This window comes from Stegodyphus dumicola, chromosome X1 (assembly GCF_044657685.1).
Source record: "Stegodyphus dumicola isolate Sdum_Otavi_A_Nest chromosome X1, ASM4465768v1".
Taxonomy (NCBI): domain Eukaryota; kingdom Metazoa; phylum Arthropoda; class Arachnida; order Araneae; family Eresidae; genus Stegodyphus; species Stegodyphus dumicola.
Genome location: NC_140780.1, coordinates 83,449,950 through 83,472,135, shown reverse-complemented (window position 1 = coordinate 83,472,135; position 22,186 = coordinate 83,449,950). Strand labels below are relative to the sequence as shown.

The 22,186-nt window shown below is 32.5% G+C and overlaps 2 protein-coding genes across 12 annotated transcripts in view; both read right to left on the bottom strand.

Moving 5' to 3' along the window:
* The window catches only part of LOC118202731 (ADP-sugar pyrophosphatase-like), a 59,415-nt gene extending 54,725 nt beyond the window's left edge, over window positions 1–4,690 (bottom strand). The window contains exon 1 of the mRNA XM_035374931.2: window positions 4,521–4,690. The gene's annotated coding sequence lies outside the window, so the exon portion shown is untranslated. The remainder of the gene's footprint in view (window positions 1–4,520) is intronic.
* A 14,801-nt stretch (window positions 4,691–19,491) lies between these two features.
* Window positions 19,492–22,186, bottom strand: part of LOC118202670 (uncharacterized) — a 109,414-nt gene continuing 106,719 nt past the window's right edge. For all 11 annotated transcript variants that reach the window (XM_085808663.1, XM_085808660.1, XM_085808665.1 and 8 more), the window contains one exon: window positions 19,492–19,759. The gene's annotated coding sequence lies outside the window, so the exon portion shown is untranslated. The remainder of the gene's footprint in view (window positions 19,760–22,186) is intronic.

Sequence of the window (22,186 nt, the reverse complement as noted above, 5' to 3'; positions counted from 1 at the left end):
AAGAACAAATTTGATGTGGCGATTTTTTTAGCAGAAAAAACTGACCTCAAAATTAAACATTTTCAGGTTCCTTCCTTTATATCTTCAACATATGCTGGAGAGACTTGCATATTTTGCACAACTCAGTCATATGTGTCCATCTTGAAATTTGCAAGATTTTAGGACCATTCCTTAATGTTACATTTTTAATGTTAGGTAGTATAATTACTAAAGTGTTACTGAACAGCTATGTAAAAGTAAACATTGTTTTTGCATATTTAAAAGATTAGTATTAATGCATTTTAGAATTTGACAACATTGGCAAACAATCCAATTTATTACAAATAATACAAAAGAGAGTTCACAGCTAAAATCCATTTTGGTTTCATGCAAACTTTATCTTTAATAAGCCAAGTCAGGTTTCACAAAGTAGTAAATTAACTGCCATTTGTCTTTCGCTTGCACTTTCAAAATTAAAATTTAAAGCCTAGTTTCTATTCTGTATGCAGCAGCAAGTTTTATAGATTTCAGCACCCCAGGATAACTGAAGATTTTACATCCCCTTCCTGTTTGCCAAGAATGGAAAACATTTCAATCCCAAATTTCTTAAATACAAATTTGGCACACCCTGGATGCTGAGGCACCCAGGGATAGATTCCCCACTTGCCACGACTCTGGACAACACTTAAGATTCATATTTAAGTAAACTTAGGTATATAAAGTTCTTAAATATATTAGTTTTATTTATTCCATTAAGGAATTTTGACTACCAAAATGATCAATGCTAGTTTTAATCAATTTTTTTAAGAGATAATAAACCTAAGCCAATATTCACAACATTTGTTGTTTATTTAAATAAAGAGTGTTCAAATTTATACTAGAATCATTATCGAAATTTTGGTAAGATCACTGCCAGCTTTTTTGGTTAATAGGGAAATAAATAGATATTAAAAACTAATACACAAGTCTCATTTCAGATTAATACTTAAACTATGAATAAAATTTTAATATTTATTGGTTAGCTATAAAGTTACACTTAACAGCAAGGTAAATATAACTGTTTATATTAATACATCTTTAATCAGCAAATATATAACTAAAGATATTTCTAAATATTTAAATCCACCTATTTAGCTTCATTATATATATCAATTCTCAGGCATTTCTTTCAATTTGATTACACACCATATTTACTCAAAAAGTCTTATTATTTTATTAGAACATATTCCAAGTAATAAAATTGTTCCTGAATATTTTATCTTGTAATAATTCTGATATAAATCGCACTTTTCCTCTCCCTCCAGACTTTGTCAAAGAAATTCCACCCTTTATGAAAAAAACCCTTTAAGGAAAGCTGATCAATTTAACAGCTCATTTATGTATACACAGCATTTTGTTTTCGGATATACTAGTCAACAGTATAGTGGACACAGGCCTAAATAAAATCAATATATATGTATACATCAATAGTTACCCATATGGTTTACTTGCTATTTAAAATAACATATTTTACACATTAACCTTCTCAGCATTACGGCCGGAAAATTCCGTACAGAAGGTTGCCTTTCACATTCATTATACATGAAAATTTCTGCTAGCTTTTAATGCATCAGATTTCAGTTTGGATGTATATTAAAAAGAAATCAAGGTACAAAATGAAAGTTAATTTTTTTAATTAAAATCAAGAAAATATCACTTATTCATGACATTGAAGAACTTTAAAATTTCAAGGCTAAACCCGTAACACTCAGAAGGTTAAAATATTTATCTCTTATTCTGTAATTTTATCAAAATTATAAGGTCTTAAATTTGAAAACAAAAATATGCCAAAAAAAAAAAAAAAGGACTATTTTAACACATATTTGTGAAGGTAAATTTTAATCTCTTGCCAGACATCAAACAGCCACTGATATATGCCAAATAAATACAACTAGCTCAAATTCAAAATACCTAGCAGAATTTAATAAAAAAGCTTTTATTTTGACAATTATATCAAGATTCCAAGTTTAATAACATAGTTGATTTTATACATATAGTTCTAGTTTACTGCAAGACAATTAAAGCCTTCTTATATTGTTCGTAATTAGGTTGCTTTATTAACTTTAAATTTTTCACAAATATTGATTATTAGAAACAAGTTACTTACATCTAGCTAGTAAATAAATACAAAATTAAGCTTAAAATTATTTAAAACTTATAATTAGGTTCTCAAAAGCAAAAGTTTTCAAAAAATCAAACGTTTGTCATAAATTAAACTTCTGATTTCATTTCAAATTTATGCACAAAAAATAGCAAGCTCCTAATAAAACAGATTTTTCCCCATTCATGACCTAAAACTTTTTTTAAAGAATGATGTTTGGTTTTCACGATTACCACAAAATCTTGAAGGCTATCCACCCCAAGAAAAACTAGCTTGCATACATGTTACACATAGGGAAAAACCACAAAAACAACCATCTATCCAGCCTAATCACGGGATTCAAACCTCGAACCAAACTACCAGCATTCAGAGACCAACATTCAACGGCTGGTAGGCCTAAAGAATGATGTACAAATAATCCACAAGATACATTTTATACTTATTCAAAGCTTTCTAGCTTTAAAAGGAAAGTTTAGTTCATTCTTTTATACTGAAAATACATTCTTCAAATATTAAAGATGTTTAATTTCCCAATATCCTTATAACTAAAGAATTGATCAAAAATAATTGTTTCAGCTGTATACAGATATAAATACAAGATATTTTACTAATAACCAAAAGAATTTTCCTTGTTATTAGTGAAGTTTTAAAATTTCAAAAGTTACACATATTCTTACGAGCAGACTAAAATCTCTGCCTTTAAAATATTTGCAGAGTAACATTTTTCTTTAGTATTTCAAGTCCTTTTGATACGACACCACATTAACATATATTACAGTATTTTAAAGGCTGAAACTTTATATTGTTCTTACATAGCTTTATTTTAATCACAAATTTCATCAATATTAGAAAATCTGATAAAGTTTAACTTTTTAATCTTATTTTACAACTTAAATTTTAACATTAACATTTTAAAACATACAAATATATAATTTCCTCATTAATAATCTCTATACAATTCTCTCATTTTTATAGTTTAATAACATAGTTCAGGCGACTTGATATTTTTTAAAGATAATTTCATTAATCAGCTAACTGAGTAATACTTTAAATATTTGCTAGGTTAAAACTTTTGATAAAATAACAAGTAGAACTCTATGCTAGGAAAGTAATTAATGAGAAAGATACCAATATTTTTATAAGAAAACTGTAAAAAGAAAACAGCGATTTTTTTAGAAGCAATTATTTATATATTAAATTTACTTTATCCCCTTCAAAAGAGCTTTCTTAGCAAGCTATTTATTACCTGATAAGCTTTTATTTATGGCTGTGCTGCAGCCCGAAACTGAAACCAACTTCAGCAGGTTGGTCATAACCTAGTAACCATTTTAAAACGGCACATTTTCAGACAGGTTTTTCAATCAGGGAAGAAGTACAAAGGTCACAAAATTAAGGGACTAAAAATATAACAAAAACGCTTTTTGAACCGTAAGTGACACAATGGAAAACGCCACATGATGACACCCATCAACACACTAAAGCATACAAGTCTGTGCTTTATCATGCAGTTTAAAATTTGCTTTTCCGAGATTAATTTCAGAAACTATGGAATGATTACATACTTTAAATCATAGAAGCAAAACATGGAGTTAAACATTAAATATTTGTACATGCATATTTGCATAAAGGTCTATGCACATGCTTTGTAAAGCAAATAGAGCAGTTAATGTATTAGCACATTAACAAAAAAATTCGAAACTAATACAAGTCCTTCCAAGCTATGATATTTTATTAGAAAAAGTAAACTATAAAATAAGACCAAAATTTATCACAGTGAAGTTAAAGTTCTGAAAAGAGTATATAAAAAAGAAAAATTTAGAACTATAATCCATCTTTTCGTAGAGATCCAGTTCGTCTTCTTAAATTCTAGCACTTGCATGCTTTAAACATCCCAACATCTTTTGCAGTTATGGTACACATTTATAAGGTACTCATAAATATGTTATTAAAAGAATGAAAAAACTATACAGATTTCCCCTAAATATACTTGAACTAGGACAACAAAATACACCTGCACATATGAAAGAATGGATTACCAGAACTGTACTAGTAAACTTGGTTCACACTTCTGATTAAATTAAAAATTTCTTGCACAATGAGCGTTCAGATATTGTATACATATAATTAGAATGAATATGTAACTTTCATTTACGCACGAATGGAAAATTAGCTTCTGCGAGTTTAAAAATAATTTAAAAGATATCGAGAAAATTATCTTCACTTTAAATTCTAAAGTCATTTGAAGCAATATAATAGTTAATGTAATTATCTTCTAGTTGACAGCTCAGTGTGTAGAAAATCAAAACAAAGTGGGTTAATGTGAATGAACAGAAAGTGCAAATGATGGACATATGATAAATTAACAATAAGAAATACTTTGAACAAAACTGTATGCACTTACTGACGGTCACTCTTCGATCACATGCAACAGACGATTGCGTATACGATATCTTAAATAGAACACAAACAAAACGCGCGGAACACACGAAACAAACCAATCGCATCATTAACTATCTTCTTTATAGCAATAAGCTGTTACGTCAAACACAAGAAAGTAAAGTTATTTGCATATTTCTTTTTGCATCAGTTCTGATCACGTCCCATAATCTTAAATGCATAGTACATGATTTTTGCTTTATTTGAAAGAGTGCGTGTGAATAATATGATTTTTTATAATGGCTTAAATTTTTATATTGCATTATATTATTATATTACTTAGAAAGGAAAAGAAAAAATTTTGAATCCTCACAGGAAAACTGCATATATTCTCCTGCTAACGTTAAACAGCTGATAAGATCAGCCAATCGTGACTAACAGTTTTTAATGTCACAAACAGATTTTGCGAAGAGTATAGATGATCATGGTTGGGGGAAACCAGAGAAGAAGGGTAAGAAAGGAAAGCCAACATGGCTGTGATGAGCATGGAAAATCAGAGAAGTCCTGTAATGAGTGAGGAAGTTGTAGAGAAACATCATAGTTAGAGGAAAAGAAGATGAAGAATCATTGGCAATGGCAAAAGTAAAGAGAGAAAGGAGATAGATTGAGCCTGGGCAGGCTCAGGAGAAGTGCAGAGCGAGAGGAAACTTACAGAAGCCGAAGCAGGTGACGAGAATCATTCGAAGTCTTCAGCAAAGTTAATCAGGATCTGAGCAGCTTCGATGAATTTGTCGGCTGTAGTTTTATCATTCTTAATATTTTGGATATAGTTAATGATTTTTCCAAAGAAATTTTAAATTTTTACATCATTCAACCAATCAGTAGCCTCAGCAAAGTTGGAGCGTGGCTTCTCTGCCCCTTTTGGGATTTGTTCTCTCAGCATAGGTTTTTACTTCTGGTCTGGGCGTCAGAGGCGTAGCTAGAGTTTTCAGCGCCCGGGGACAACTGAAGAATTTCCACCCCTTTCTGTGTGCGAAGAATGGAAAACTTTTCATTTTAAAATTTCGTAACATCAATTTTGAGCCCCCTGGATGCTGCGCCCAGGGACAGATGTCCCCCCTTGTTCCACCCTAGCTACACCACTGCTGAGCTTAACTGTTTGCACGTTATTTAGAAGTGGGAAGTCCTTGATAGTCAGCTCAGGTTTTTTTTTCTGCTGCAGTTTTTCTTTGGATTTTTCAAATCTTTCTTGATAATATTTACAGCCTCGATAACTGCTAACGCGTCTTAATCCAAAGAAAAGACAGGTTGATGTATCTTATAGCGTTTTGGGGCATAGAATACTTCTGTGCTCTTGACCACATTTGCAGCATCTTTCTGCCATGAAACATGAGTATTGAGTATGCCCGTATTTTTGACATCGATAACACTGGGTCGGTCGCTTTTTAGGAGTATACTTCACAACTTCGATATTAGCACCGAACATGTTGTTGAGATTGAAGATGGCATTTCCAGCTTCAGTCCTTTCCAGCTCCAGGAAGTACAGTGGGAGTTTGTCATAGTTATACTTAGCTGATCTTCGAAACTGACGAACTTTCAGGATCGGAAATTTTATGCGGATGAAATCTTCTTTAATGACGTCCTCAGGGACTGATTTCGGCAAATTCTTGATAACTGTTCTTATATTTCCTTCAGAACTCACCTGATAAGGTATTTTCTTTTCTTTTAGGCTAGCCACAACATTTCGATAATCATCTGAGCTTTGTACATAGAGGAAAATAGAATCTCTTCTCATCTGAGCTTCATGGGGTAATTCACACAGTTCCGTAAAAATAGTATCGATTGTAATCCAGAAAGCATTATTTTGAGAGAAGACTATTGGAGGAATTTTATCTTGAGCAGGGCTTGGAATATTCTGAGGAGTTTCTGGTTCATTTTCATCTACAGGTAACATTTAAAATTTGTTTTTAAGAGGAATTTCCTGGGAAACAGTTTCGAGCTGCCTTTTCTTCACCGGTCTGGAAGGAGGTGAGAACCGCTCAGGATTATTTGTCAAGAAAAGTCCTTGGATAAGAGGAGTCATCAAACTTATCATTTTGCATGTTGTTTTTATAAGCTTCTTGTCTCTGTTGGTAATCAAATTCCATATCGTCATCAGTCATCTCATGCTGCGGCCAACTACTAGCCAAATCGAGTGGTTGGTTATTCGTCGACGTAGAGGAGAGAACAAGCAAAGGTATAAGTCAAAAATTAGCAAAGCCAAAAATCACGGAGCGAGGGGCAAACGCATCTTCACGCACCAAGTCTTAATTTAAAGCAAAACACAGTTGACATATGCGTGCCAAATTTAAAATTAATAATTAGGAAAATTCAACCTTACCTGAAGCTTACATTAGCTGAAAGGGCTCAATATGTTTCGACAGGAAAAGAACACAACCTTGTACTTTGCGTTTCGCTTATTTTCAGCACTAAATAATGCTTTACCATTACAGTTTTCTTGAGAATTATTTACATATAGTTAAGCAAGAGCGTTGTTTTGTCTTACTTACCTCCTCTTTCCTTCAGGATACTACGTACGGATAGTATTATGTGATGTGCCTTTAGGCCTTATTATTACTGAGCCAGAGACACTGCATGTTTACGGTATTCTGGTTATATCCGACTCAAACAGTCAGTCAGCTGTGCTTGACTTACGAAGTCCACTAAAGTACTTTTTTGTTAAAATTTGAGATCAGCGTTCAAGGAGAGCTTTATTTTGCCAGTTATTAGCACTAAACACATTTGCCCAAAGTCAAGGGCTTACAGCAGCTTCAAGGCACTTATGTATGAATGATAAGACACATTGTTAGAAAAATTCAACACTGGGAGTTTGAACAATCACCAAATTGGGTAATCAATCTTTTACTAAAGAAATCTATCGAAAAGTAATTGTAAAGTAATTACTAAAGTAATCTATCATTGAAGCTATCAAAGCGTTTTTTGGTTTCGAGTCTCAACGCTGAATTTCACCATATTATTGTCTGGGACCTGAACATCGATTCTAGCTGATAACTCATAATGAGAAACTTAGATGGAATACATACACAATGCATAGCACTTTGAAATATGTAGTAAGAATTATGTATCTTTGTCATCCGTAGATCATTTTCAGTCACTGCAGCATTTATTCAAAATGATGTTTTATTTTCAGGCTGTTTAGTGTCGTATGACTCAGATTTATTAGTCTCGTAAAGAGGTAAAAAATTTTGGAGTTCTGCGAAGATTCACTTCACTTATATTTAGTTGGAGGATTATTGCCAAGGTTGGAAAATCTTAATACAGACTAATGCGTTTTGTACTTACTCCAGTGAAGTTCGTTGCAACGACCCCTCGCACCTTATATGCCGGGTATTTTGTAACGAGAAATCGTTATAGGAAAAATCAATTTAATATGCTCTTATGAATCTGAGTATATTAAATTTCTTTAATGCTCTTATAAATTAAATGACTTTTTGTAACGATCGTTGACTGAATTATTATTATTTTACAAGTGAACATAACTTTAAGCACAATCTTATGAATGTTCTTTAGCAGGTAGGTTGCTATGCCGGTCTTTAAGATGTTCTTTTTTTAGTCTTGAATGATGCATAAGTCTTTATTAGACAGTCAGAATTAAGAGGACACGAGAAAATGCCTTCCTTACAGTTTGGACTGTTTTTCAGTTTAAAGAAGAGAAAATATAAGGGACACCGCTGTGGTCAAGGCCGTTCCTAGCGGGGGTGCAACGCGTAAAAGTACGCGGCCGGCGAAAATCAGGGGCGGCCGGACTCTCCGTGATACCTAGCTTAAATATTTTTCATTCATTAAATTCGCTGTAAGTATTTGTCATATGTAAGTACTTTTTATATGTAAGTACTTAGTGAGTATAATATAAAAATTTTATTATTTATTGAGCATTTTTTTTTTAATTTTGGGGTGGCAATCTTAGGAAAGTATGCGGGCAGCCAATGGCCTAGAAACGGCCCTCGTTGTGTGCACTTAAGCTGTTAGACGTGGAAAGAATGCCTAGTATAATTTAATGGTATTTAATTAACATACTCTAAAACAAATATCTGGAACACCAGAGAGTCTGGAGACAGCCTTGAAAACGAGTAAAAATAACCCATGATAGAGGAGGTCATGACTTTCAGAGAAAAAAAAAAATATTTTCATTCAGTTATATTTTGATTTAATTGAAAATTGATAGGATTTCGTTTTGTAGGAATTACGTTTTTTTTAAGATAATTTACTCAAAGAATTTATTACATTTTATTATTTATTCGAGCTTCTAATAATATCTGATGTTCGCTACATGGTTTTCTCCCATTCCCTCTCTTAAATTTCCAGCTCAAATACATTTCCACATTTTATGTCAAATACTTATCAGATACAGATATATTATATGTTGCCTTTCAAAATATACTCATTCAGAAGCGCATTTTCTCGATTAATTTAACAATAACACCGACGGACTGTAGATATTATATTTTAAGATGCCACAGAATAAACCATACAAAATTTTTGAATGAAAGTTAGGTAGCTAAAAATGTAGAAAGAGATGCTCTGTCTTAACCCCTTTTTCATATTATTAAATGATAAAAATTACGAATATTAACATTTAATTTTAACACTTTTTATTATGCAAAGTCTGATGGAAACTCTCCACATTAGTACGTACACGATTTCATGCAATTCTTGACTATCTTAAACCAAAAATGCGCAGCATGATGAATATGTCATGATTTATCAAATAACTTCTTTTTTTCCGATATTCAATACTCGATAAAAATGGATGAGGATCTTCAGACTCTGTTACCAAGACTCCCTTTTGGAAGAATTACCTGGCGGCCAAATAACTCTGACTAAAGATTTCGTTCTTTGGGAACACCATCAAAGTAATCGACTTCTAAACTCCAAAAGAACTCAAAACGTGTCACAAATGAAGTCATGAACTTGTGATCGTATACCATCCATCGAGTGGCGTAAGTAGAGTTCATGGGCCCCTATGTAAAAATACATTTGTGGGTCTCACTTCATATAATTTACAGAACTTTAAAAAAAAAGGGGGGGATAAGTGGCTTTTCACCAATGATGACTTCGATGAGAGCTGAATTAATTATTAAGCTTTGATATTTTGATATGCCTGTTGCAACAGGAATTATTTCCTGCTATTATAAGCACCACAAATAATCCCGGTTAGGGAAGGCATAACATACAGTATTTCACAAGAATACCTTGATAAGGATGTAGAGACATTAGATATTTTTTGGAGGTCGGAGAAATAAAAAATTAGCAACGCCTTCGCCAGAAATCGAATCACGGACCTCTGGAATACCGGCCCAGTGTGCAGAACCACTACACCACGAAAGCACGCTAGCAAAGTGGGAGAAATACCTTATATACTTTTCTTTTTAAAGGGTGACTGGGGTCTTTAGGGGACACAATTGCCAAATCCTGGGTGAGAATTAATTTTCCAACACCCTTTTAGTTCGGGCGCCTTTGTAGAGACATTAGGTTATTTGGAAGCAAGAGAGATGAAAAATTAGCAACCGCCTTCGCCGGGAATCGAACGACGGATCTCAGGATACCGGCCCAGCGTGCAGAACCACTACACCACGAAGGCACGCTAGGAAGGCGGGAGAAATACCTTATATGCTCTTCCTTTTAAAAAGCGACTGGGATTTTTTGAGGACCCAATCGCCAAATTTGGGTGCGGAGAATCATCATCCAACAACCCTTTTAGTTCGGGCGCCACTTTAGAGACCTTAGGTATTTTTTGGAAGCAGGCAAGATGAAAAATTACAAACGCCTTAGCCGGGAATCGAACCACGGACCTCTGGAATACCGATCCAGTGTGAAGAACCACTACACCACGAAAGCACGCTAGGAAAGTGGAAGAAATACATTATAAGGCTAATTATTAAGCGATATAAGCATATGCTTATAAGTTACTGATAAGAAAAACATGTAACAAATTTTTTTTTGAAAATAAATTATGAAGTGTCCCTCCCTGTCTTTTTTTGTTTCTGCATTTTTAGGTCAACAAAGAATAAAAAATATATTCTCCTTCCTGGCATCAGTTGGCTTTTAATCGAGTTTTGCTGCTTTGAGGGATCACATTTTTATGAGATTTTCCTTTCAAGAGGGATGTATCCGGGGCAAATAAATAAGCATATAATATCTATAGAAAAAAGAAGATTTAAATAATATCAATAGTTCTAAATAATGTCTATAGAGAAAAGAGGCATGTCATGTGAAATACAAAATTAAAAGGGAACATGCGAAACGTAGGGTTAAAGTTTTATTTAAAATTATACATATAAAATTTTATTTGGAATTTTATATGAAATTTGTCCCAATCTAAGGTTTCTTTATCATTATTATTATTATTTAAATTTATTTTAATTTTATTAAAGAAATGAAAAAATCACTGGTTAAGCTACAGACTAACAAACAGACAACACAATAGGCAAACATACAAAAAGAGACTACATTAATTTCAACCATAATTTAATAATCACAGATATTATTCAAAAATTTACAAAATTAATAAATAAATGAATAAATAAAATAAATATAAATATAAGCCTTTCTTGAACGTAAAACATGTATTGTCTAACCTTAAAACCAACATTTATATCGAAAATTTCATCAACAAAATTGTTCAACAGAATAGAATTTTTTTACAAAAGATATATTTACTGAAGTTTTCCCCTCCTCTATCCATTTAATTTCTCTATGTCCTTAATTTTCTTTCCATCAGCTCTAATTTTTTAGTATCTAACTACCGTTGAGTAATGCCAGAGGTGGAGCTAGAGTCTTCAGCGCCCGGGGACAGCTGAAGACCTTTCGCCTTTTCTGTGTGCCAAGAAAAGAAAAAGTTTCATTCTAAAATTTCGTAACAAAAATTTTACGCGCCAGGATGCTGCGCTCGGGGACAGATGTCCCCCTTGCCCCCACTCTAGCTACACCACTGAGTAATGCTGTAAGGTATTTTCTTCCTTCTAACCCCGTGCCTTCGTAGTGAAATTGTAAAGCACGTCCGGCCGACAGCACTGGTGATTTTTCATATTCCCTGCTTCGATGAACATAACGACTCTACAATGCAAGTGATCAAAGTGATCATAATATTTACCATAAATAAATATTAAAAAAAATCCTGATTTATTAAAATTTGCAACTTGATACTTTCATTTCTGAAAAATCATTTATTAATTCAGTGGACATCTATATTTTTTCAACCATCTGAACTTAAATATATAGCAGTAAAAAGCTTGAGTGAAATTAAATATACAGTAGATTAAAATTAAACTCTTTGATGCATTTCGAGTGATAAGGACCGTTGAAAACCGTAGTTAAGTTCTTTCGACCCAGGTTCGATCTCAAGCAAACGGGCTGGCTGCATGGTTGGTTTTTTGTGTTTTTCTCATGTGTAAATTTAACATGAGCCAGTTCCCCTTAGCAAGTCCCCTATGATGACATCCCTTAACATTGGAAGACAGCCATTGCGTACTTTATTATTTTCAAATAAGCTAACTTTTTATGCATTTCTTGTGCAATTAATTTTACAGACTATTAGTTGAGTAGTTGCATGGCAACCGATGGCTGAGTAAGACTAGATTGGATGACTTATTATATAGACGAAGGCTATCTACCTGAGGGGGGAGAAATCTTTTTATGGAGGGCTTTCTTAGAAGAACTGGCTCGTACCTAAGTTGCACATAAAGAAAACGCGGAAACTTCCAAGAAGCCAGTCGGTTTCCCGGAAATTGAGCGAGAAAAGTTGTTTAATGCTTTTAATTTCATTCTGTGTTCGGTACTTGAGAAAAGAAAGATTTGAATACTTTGACATTTGTTCTCGTACGAAATCAATTTTTCCAAAAATAATTGCAATCAGTTCTCCTACGGAATCTGAGACACTGAAAGCAGCCTGAGTATCAATTTTCGAATTTTCTCACAAAGACGGAAAGAGGAAAAATTTCTTTTAATTTGTTTACTGTATAAAAAAGAGTTCTTGAAAAAGATTTCTGCTGAGTAATTTCCACAAATATCGGTTCTAAACGTATGTACCCAATTATTAAATGTCTAAAAAATAGGCAATGTTGTAGAAACAGCTTTCTGCCCAGCGATTGAGAGGAATGTGTAAGTAGCAAAATATAATATTTTATCTAGTCTCCTTAGAGTAAAATATCTTTTGTTTGTTTATTGCCGAGTTCATGTTTCATGGAAAAATGGTTGCCAGAGCCTCAAGGAAGTGGACTTCTACCACCCCCCAGTTTTGAGGGAGGCTGTCCTAACACCCAACCACACACCGGACTTACGGCTTGCTTCATATTTAGAGTATCCATGCCGCCAAGACACTATACATTTGCAAACATTAGTGCCTTTTCCGAAATTCGAACCCAGGCCCTTCGGTAGAGCAGTCAGAGTCATTAATCACTATCCTGTTTGGGCGGTGAAAATATGCAATCCATAAAATATCTAATATAATTCAATTAATTTCATAAAAATTTTCATACTTTTGCTGTAAAATTTGAAAGTTAGAACACTTCTTTCGACATTCTCCCTCAGTAGATAGCGGTATTGATTTAGAACTCAGAGACTAAAGAATCCTTTAGTTCATTTTGGGTATAAAAGTTTTTTACTTGCCGACAAAATAAAGAACACGATGGAAATCAGTTATTTTCCAAGATCGTAACACTAATTCTATATTTTCTCAGAATTCTAGCCGCAAATGTTATTAGCTTTTTATAATGGGCAATAAAATGTAATTCTACTCTTGTGTGTACTGCATTTAAAACAGAATAGCTTTGGATTATTTCCGTTAATGTAAATTTTAAAATTTCCTTGCTGTTCCTGTATCTTGAAATACATTTTGACTTTCAAAGATTATACGACTTCACATCCTTTTATTTTCCTTGCCTCAGGAAAATTTCTGCTTCGGAATTATCTCATGAGATAATAATATCATCTGCACAATTTTCTATTAAAAAAGTGCAAAGTTTTCAGAGGAGTAATGAATGTAGTTATTATTTAAGCTTTTAAATTATTTACAACTGTAGTTATGATAAGAAATTTTGGCCGTATTATTCATCATATTTCGAATTTGTACGAAATATATATTATTAGTAAAAAAATTAGTTTATACTATTGATTGTCTAATAATCTAAAAGCCCATAGCCTGAAAAGCCATGGATGTCAATTATCTTGTGAAACATGTAATCATTCTCGATATGCTTCAGTAAATGTTACTACGTGTGAAAGCATTTTAAATTCTAAAAATGCATAACATTAGCGCAATTTAATTAAACAAAACGTAAGATTCGAAAATAGTTAAGCTATCTGATTTCGATTTAAAGTGAAGTTCTTAGAATGCATAGAGAAATTCTCAAGTAGAGTAGTTAGAACAGGGAAGTTATTTGGTTGTTTGGAGATGCTTTTAATTTAGGAATCGGTAGTGATTGAACTTAGGAATCGGTAGTGAACTCATGAAAAACCCGAGAAACTGACCTTTCAGAAAAGTTTTATGATCATAATTTATAGGAATGAAATAATAAGTTTCCATTTCATTGTAGAACTTACATTTATTTCTGATAACATTTGTCATTATAAATAATAATAAGTTTCCATTTCATTGTAGAACTTACATTTATTTCTGATAACATTTGTCATTATAAGTTTTCATTCATTTGTCATTCTGGTAATTTAAAAATACCAAACTTGGATTTCAAATTAACATTAACCATGCAGTCAATTAATTATTAAATGAAATTCTCTGAATATTCATGAATATTACTCAAAATAAAGGAATTAATTCTAAGTTTTCTTAAGCGATAACATAAGCATGCAAGACTTCTAAAGCTATTAAAATATTGCATAAACATGAATTATTCGATTTTAAAAAATACACCTTCTTAGGTCTTTTCACTTTTTAGGAAAACCTACAGTGTTGATTTAAATATTTGATTGTTTAACGTTCAACTTTTTTCAAATTTTGGAAAGGAATATTTGTGTATCTTGCTTCTAAGACGGGCACTCTAGAAATATTATTACAGCAGACATAACTATTCCGTAAAATCAATAGTCGATTCCCGTACCGACTATAGCGGTACAAAAGCCCCCGATGGCGTATTAAAACGATTTTTGCTATAGTAGCCACGCGTTATAACTTAATTTTTCTGTCTGAATGCAAAGGTCATTACAACGAGAGTCATAGGCATTAAAATTATCAAAATGTAATTTTCTTCGATTGTTAATTATCTTATCATATGACAAAGATTTCCTTATCGTTAAAAATTACATTTGCTATTAGGCAAAGAGCTTAGGTAATTTTCTTAAAATTATGTACATTGAAACTACTCTGCTTCACAAAATTTCATTAATCAGGAATTCTGGTAATTGGGAAAACTTCGCAAAACTAAATAATCTGTGTTAGAAATTAGGGGGAGAAAAGTAGAAACCGTAAAAAAGAAAAATTAGATTTTTAAATAGAAACAAATGGGATTTAAATTTACTTATTTATTTACTTTTTAAAATTTTGTTCAGTATGATACTACACGAGAGCAACGTAAATAATTTAATTATCTAACCACACTTTAAAAGTAGTATAACGTATGTGTATTCAAAATCGTCCCAAGCAGGATTAATCTTTATCCTAGACTAACAAACTAACTCTTTTACGTGTATGGAAAAATATGTGACATGCGCCAATAATTCAAAAACAGTTTTCGGATATCATTACCTAGCCATCTAATGAATTACAGAGGGTTCTACGTTTAGTTATCTATTAACTAAACCCTGGGAACGGGCCGCTGGGAATGAGAATAACAATTTGCAACTTGTTTTGCATTTGAATTTGCTTTCAATTGACAATTGTGCAGTTTCGTTTTCAGACAGTTCCTGATGCTAACCATCTGGATTTACACATAAAAAGAAACTGTGGCTTAGATTAAGATTATGAAACTTAAGGGGCTCATATTTACAATAAGCAACATCTGCTTTTGCTTCTGTACAGCCATTATACATATGTTTTTATGGGAACAAAATTAATTATTCTATTTCAATTTTCTTTCCAAATTAAAAAATTAACATTGCAAATATAATTCAGCAGACTACCTAAAGGCCGTCTAAGGCCTTGGATCCTATGCAGCCGCATTTTTGGCCTATCCTTATTTATGCCATTGCCGCCCACCAGCGGCTGAGCGGTAAAATTGCTGAACTCCGGTCCTGGTTCCACCTGGGTTCGATTCCAGGCAAACATTATGGCTGCATGGGCGTTTCTGGGGTTTACCCCATGTGTAATGTGTATACGAGCTAGTTTCTCTTAAAAAATCCTTTACAAAGGCATCCCTTCCCTTACGCAGATAGCCCTAGTGTGCTTTACCATAATAAACTAAACTAAAACATCCATCTATAAGATAATCTGCATATTCAGAAAACGATTCGAAAAGTGGCTGAGTGTTACCTATCTTGAACATGTTTTATAAAATGTCTATGTGCGTTTTATTATTATTGATGTGTGTCTTTCACCTCCTTCTCATCTCTCAAGTTAGAAAACAAACATTCATTTAAGTTTCATTAACTAGTTATGGCGCATCTTGTATGTTCACGCACAGTGCGTCTACGAAGTCTTAGGAAGGAGTTTTTTAACAAATTCGCAGTGCAACTGCAACACAATAGTTTGTGGCAGTGACGATTAACACACCTGAACTTGCTTTGCTTGAAATATTATGTGCTTGCTTGAAAGAAACTTAAAAGAAATATTTTGTTTGGTTTTTAAGTCAATAATTACTGTTTTTAATAGTTGAACAAGGAGAGATCAAGGAGAACAAGGAGAACAAGGAAAATCAACTTAAAGCTATCAACTTAAGTCTGAAGCCTTAACAACTTAAGATTAATCAACTTAAGCCTGATGAAACTGCGCCAAAGATCTTTGAATTGTTGTGCACAGCTTTCAGAGATCAAGCATAAACACCACCTGACATTTTACGTTGGTACGGATGATTTGATTATGAGGAAGAAGACAGCATGATGATATTTTTACGCTTTTTTTTCTGGCATTACAATGAACTTTATTATGCTATTTCCGGCAGCTCATGTAATCCTTGGATGGAAAAACTACACATATTAAACCACAATATGATTTCCTGATGGAAAAATCCAAAGTGTAAGATCAAAGTGAAAACCTTGTCTTGAGGAGTGTGATGAACCACGAGTCGCCCCTTAAAAGTCTGTAATTAATAATGATATAGAAAACTTTAGACAGCTGCTGCTGAAAATCATCTTTTATTGTTACGAATAAGAGTATCAGTTAAAAAAAGAAAGAAAGCTGGGAAAAGTGTAGGGAAGATCAGAGATGGACAGGAATACCTCATCGCTTCTTTTTTATCTTTGGCGCGTGTGTGATGTGTGTGTGTCAAGGTTTGCAAATATGAAGGGCGCTCGAATTGATGCATCTCAAGATTTGATTTAGGTGGTAAACCAAATTTTGTTTGCGCAAATGATGTTGGAAGTTGATGACAAATGGTATTTGCATAGGTAGGAGCTTTGTACTTGAAAGACAGATAGTAAGCCGTGAGTTCACCAAAACACATAAAAGAATTTAATGCATTAGGTAATAAAAGGCTTGATCAGGCAACTGGTTTTCGTCACATTATATTGCTGTTTCATCCTATGTGGCTTTCATCAGTCAGTTTATTTGTCAGAGAAAAGCTGTTCTTTACAATCCCCTTTACTCAGCAGATTTAGCTCCGCCGCCTCTTTTTAGTTCCCTAAAGTTTTTGTCACATTATATTGGTGTTTCACACTATGTGACTTTCATAGTGGTTCAAAAATTCAAGCCAAGTATACTAAAGCTATTAAAAAGCATTCAATCACTTGACATTTTTCGATGACATGCAGGGTTCAGCGAATCTCCAAAAAGATGCAGAGAATATAGATGGATGCAGAAAGCTAAATAATGGGAAAGTTGTTTTCTTCAAATATCAAGCTTTTAGGAATTCAGTCCTGCAGCTGTGTAAATTTTATATGGAACTTTGCAGACTACATATGGTAAGTAGGAAATGGTTAATATATTTGTAGCAAAGGTTATTTGGGGTATATACATCAGAAAATATTTAAAGTAAAATCGATTTCACCCGAAGGAACATAACGTATAGTGTTAGAAACATCTTTTATTAATTATATTTATACATTTATTAAGTTTGTTAAAAAATAAATTTTCTGTTACTAAAAATTTTTAATGCAAATAAAAATGGCAGCCATAATGTTTTTCTTTTGCTTCATTTTCGTTGCACGGGGTGAATAACAGAGATTCAATCCATTTGTTGTAAGCTTCTTGGCTACTGATGACTGACAAACTCATAGTTACCAGTGACCAGCAAGGCCACTGGTTACTGGTGGCTTAATGGATTTTCAGCCATTGGTGTAGAACAGTGCAATGTTATTACAGTGTCAACTTATGTCAGAGCAGTGGATGGTATGTCCTTGATAGCAAAACGTAATGGAACGTTCTAAAATTTTTGGAAAGACTTCTCTAAGCATTTTTCTAATGATTAAACTAAACGTTTCTATCTGATGTCATTTTATATTACATTAGAAATATTTTTCATTAATTAGAACAAAACTAAGGCTAACATAAAATAATGATTTAAACTATTAAGGTACGTATTTATTGTTTTCAGATTGCTCATTATACTAACTGTTTACAGAGTGAATGAATTTGAAAGATAAATTAATGGTTTTATGCTGCAAAACTCTAAGAATTGACTATGCATGACACAGCGTGCAAGACGTATAAAAGGTTTTATATTTCGCTTTGCAGCAGCATTTGTTAGAGTAATTAGAGGAAATACGTACTGCAACGTAATGTATCATAAAAGCGTGTTTCGAAAGTCAAAATTATTAGCTATTCTTATTTTAATTTCAATTTCTTATAAAAGCAATTATTTGACTTTTTCAGCCGTTACTTTACTTCAGTTATTTTTATATTTCAAAGTATAAAATATTGCAAATCAGCTTTTTTTTTTCTGTCATTTTCTTCTTACCCTAAATTTAAAAGTAGAAAATACAACTTTAAAAAGTAGAAAATACAACTTTACAATGTATAACCGTGGCCCAACGTAAAGGTGACTACATCTTCATGAAGGCTGCGTTTTTCAAATTAAAAGCTGATTTTCATAAGGGTACGGGCATTATTTTGAAGATTTCTGTTTCATCAACAGTGAATGATTTGCATGAAAATGCAAGAAACTTTGTGACGGGGCATCATTATGTAGCTGCGACCATTTACAAAATTTTGAACCAATAGATTATACACACCTCTAGGGATTCTAATATCAGTAAACCTATTTACCGGTTTCTAGAAAAATCGTTAAAAATGGCCTAAAGGTTTTACTGGTATTATTCGCCCATTTGAAGATAAATAAGATTTATTCTATTTTAAATTATGAAAAGTTTTCAATTACATTTTAAGAATTAAACGTTAACGTTTTACATTTGCTGGCACAGAAGTATATGTAGAGAAGAGGCTGAAAGTAATTCATGTCAGTTCTCAAAGATTTTACACTGAAGGGTTATTTATGCCATGCAAGGTTTAGCACCGTCTTTTAAAATCCTTGTTTACAGCATTTAATTATTTTAGAATTGAAATAATGTTAAATTATATTTTAGTTTGTTTCCTGTTATTAATTTCCCAAATAAAGAAGATTTTATGCATAAGGAAGGATACTATTCTCATAAACGAATAAACTCTTCAAGAGATGACATTTCATAAAACATTCTTTTTGTAAACTTTATACGAATTTGCTGTCCACAATAACTGAATTTATTTTTAAACTTCAGGAATTAGTTTTTGTAAGAAACTAACCGCAGTCGTTCACTCTCTGTCTAGCTCTACGGCAATGAGAATACGAAGGTATTTCTGATAAATCAACATGAGTTTTCAATAAACTACAAACAGCCAATTGTGACTCATCAAATTAAAGAAAAGAAATTATTTTTTTATTAAATACTGCAGTGGAAAAGTATACATAAGAACAAGGACACCTTCAGTTTGACATGCAACATAAAATTTCACTTTTTACCAAAACAAGTGACAATATTGAAAGCACATTGCTTAGAATAAGAAGTTCTTTTCTTTTGCGTCGTTGGCATTTCAGGTTGATTATTGTCCATACTGTTGAGCATATGGCGAGCCAATAAAAAGTTCATCATAACATTGTTGATCATTGATTCTTCTGAATATATCTATAAAGAAACAAATCAGTAAATGTACATTTGTTTGCAATTTAAAGCAATAAAGCTGTGTACTTCAAAACTGCTTGGATCATTTGAAAAATGTGCAGAACGTATCTGCGCATTATCTGGTAAATTTAAAGAAAATATGTTCACGTACGGAAGAGACGCGCATTAATATAAAATATGAAATTAGACCAAAAAGTATTAATTCGGCGTAAGTTTCGTATAAAACTATACGGTAAGGAGGATCGCTGTCAAAGTCTCTTCTTTCTTCAAGGAAGAAAAGAGTTCTGAATATAGCAGAAATGATTTTGCTCTTTTGGGAAGAGGGAATCGAAGATCACGCTCAAGCACGAGTCTCTTTTAGGCTCAGCATCCTGCTTTAGCAAAGAATCTACTTTTGAATAGCATGGAAGCAAGCTCTGAGACAAACTTGCAGACTGTTGTCTCCCCCACTTTTTGTTGAAAATTTCATCGAAGCCCCGATTCTGTTCTTGCAAACTAGATAATCAAATTTTACTTACAAAAGATATTGAATTAATAACTTTGTAGTAATCATAATGGATCTACTACAGATGACTTAATTCAAAACTTCGAATATTTTCATATCACGTCACCAACAAAAATTCTGAAACATTTTCTCTGCCTTTTTATTTTTTAGTGAGAGGAATTACACAATTTTTGATTGTCGTGTTAGCAGAATATTATTAAAGCATATTATTAAAGCACATCGGGTTATGACACCAAATAATTTTCACATTTCTGCAGAGAGTTATAAATGCGAGATATATTTCATGATTTCAAGCCCATAAATTTCTACAATAGCACATTTCAATCAATGTTATTTGTAATATTTTCAGCAAGGAAAATATTGAAGGAAAACATGCACAAATTGAATGATGAAATGATGGTTAATGAAAGTAGAGTAATACTGAAAATCTGGTGAAAGATGTAATGGTTCCTGAAACTCAAAAAAATCGAAGAGAAGCAGATTAGGATGTAATTAAGCGAGATTATACATCAAAGGGATGATATTTAGAGATAAAAAAATCGAAGTCAAAATAAATGCAATGCGCAATAAGTTGCTCTTCTAACGTCCTGATATGACCGGTTCAAAATGGGATGAAGCTCCAAAGATTATTGTATGAGTTTAATCACAAGTTCACTATCTGAAAAGTGTCTATTTTTAGCTTTGGAACAATAATAAATTCTATTACATACGTATGATATCACAAAAAGTGATTCCATTAAAAAATAGCGAGCAGTAAGAAATAATGTATCATCTCTTCGCTCTCAGTGACGACTGAGCAAAGCATTCTGGAGAAAATAAGTTAGTATATTACTTAAAGGTAAAAAAGGAAGCCGAAAAAGAATGTAATTAAATTTTGAATACTAGTATTTAACTATCTCAGAATTAAAATTTTGTGCATTGTTTATAAGACCATTCTCCGAAAAAAAAAAAAAAAAAAAAAAAAAAAAAGATGAAAAGAAGCATCAGAGTGTGTGGTACTTGTCAAGAAAACACTTATTATGTCTTAAATTAAGAATTCAAATAAAGAGTCGCAGTTTCGATGCTTATAAAGCAATGGATTTTTCTCCCCCAGGTTATTAAGCTAGCGCAAATTTAGTATTTTTGATAAAAATTTACCATTTAATAAGCTTCACAGGATAAAAGAAATAAGTTACGGCAAATTTCAAACACCAAATGATATATTTCTTTTAGTATTTCAAATACATTACATTTTAAGAATTAAATTTTATTCGTCCAGAATTAAGGAAATAATAAACAGAACTCATTCAGATTTTTTGTTCTGTTTTTCATAACTAAGGAAAAAAATACCTAAAAATTTGTCGGAACACTGAACAGAGATCGTAAATAAGTTAATAGGGCAACAATTAATACAGGGCATGCAGAAAAGAATGGTGGGGTTGAAAAGTTGATAGAAATTCTTTTTCTAATTTTACTCAAGTACAACATCCATCAGCAGAGGTATATTTCCAAGTTTCTCGTGCGTTAATTACAATTTTACAATGCGTGCAGCCAGAGTTACTTGCCGCACATTCATACAATAACCTCAGAAGAACCTCAAACGGAGCTAAATATCTTTAAATGTTTCTAAAAATTGATTAATTGTAACATTGTGAATATCGTTGTTCAATAGCGGTCAATAGGATTTGTCTTATCGGTTAAAAAATAATAATAGAAAAAATAATAGTGCTGATTGATAAATATTAAATCTGTGAATTTTTCTTTTTTTTCTTCAAACCTTCCGGGAGAGTATTTCTCGTGTGTAGCCATTATTGTTATATTTATATATCTAAAATAAACTCTTAACGTGGTTTAAAATTAAGTAGTGTTTGCTTAATTTAATGTTTTATTTTTATTGTGCCTCCATAACTCTTACTGGCAGGTTTGTTTACTATTTAAAACAACGC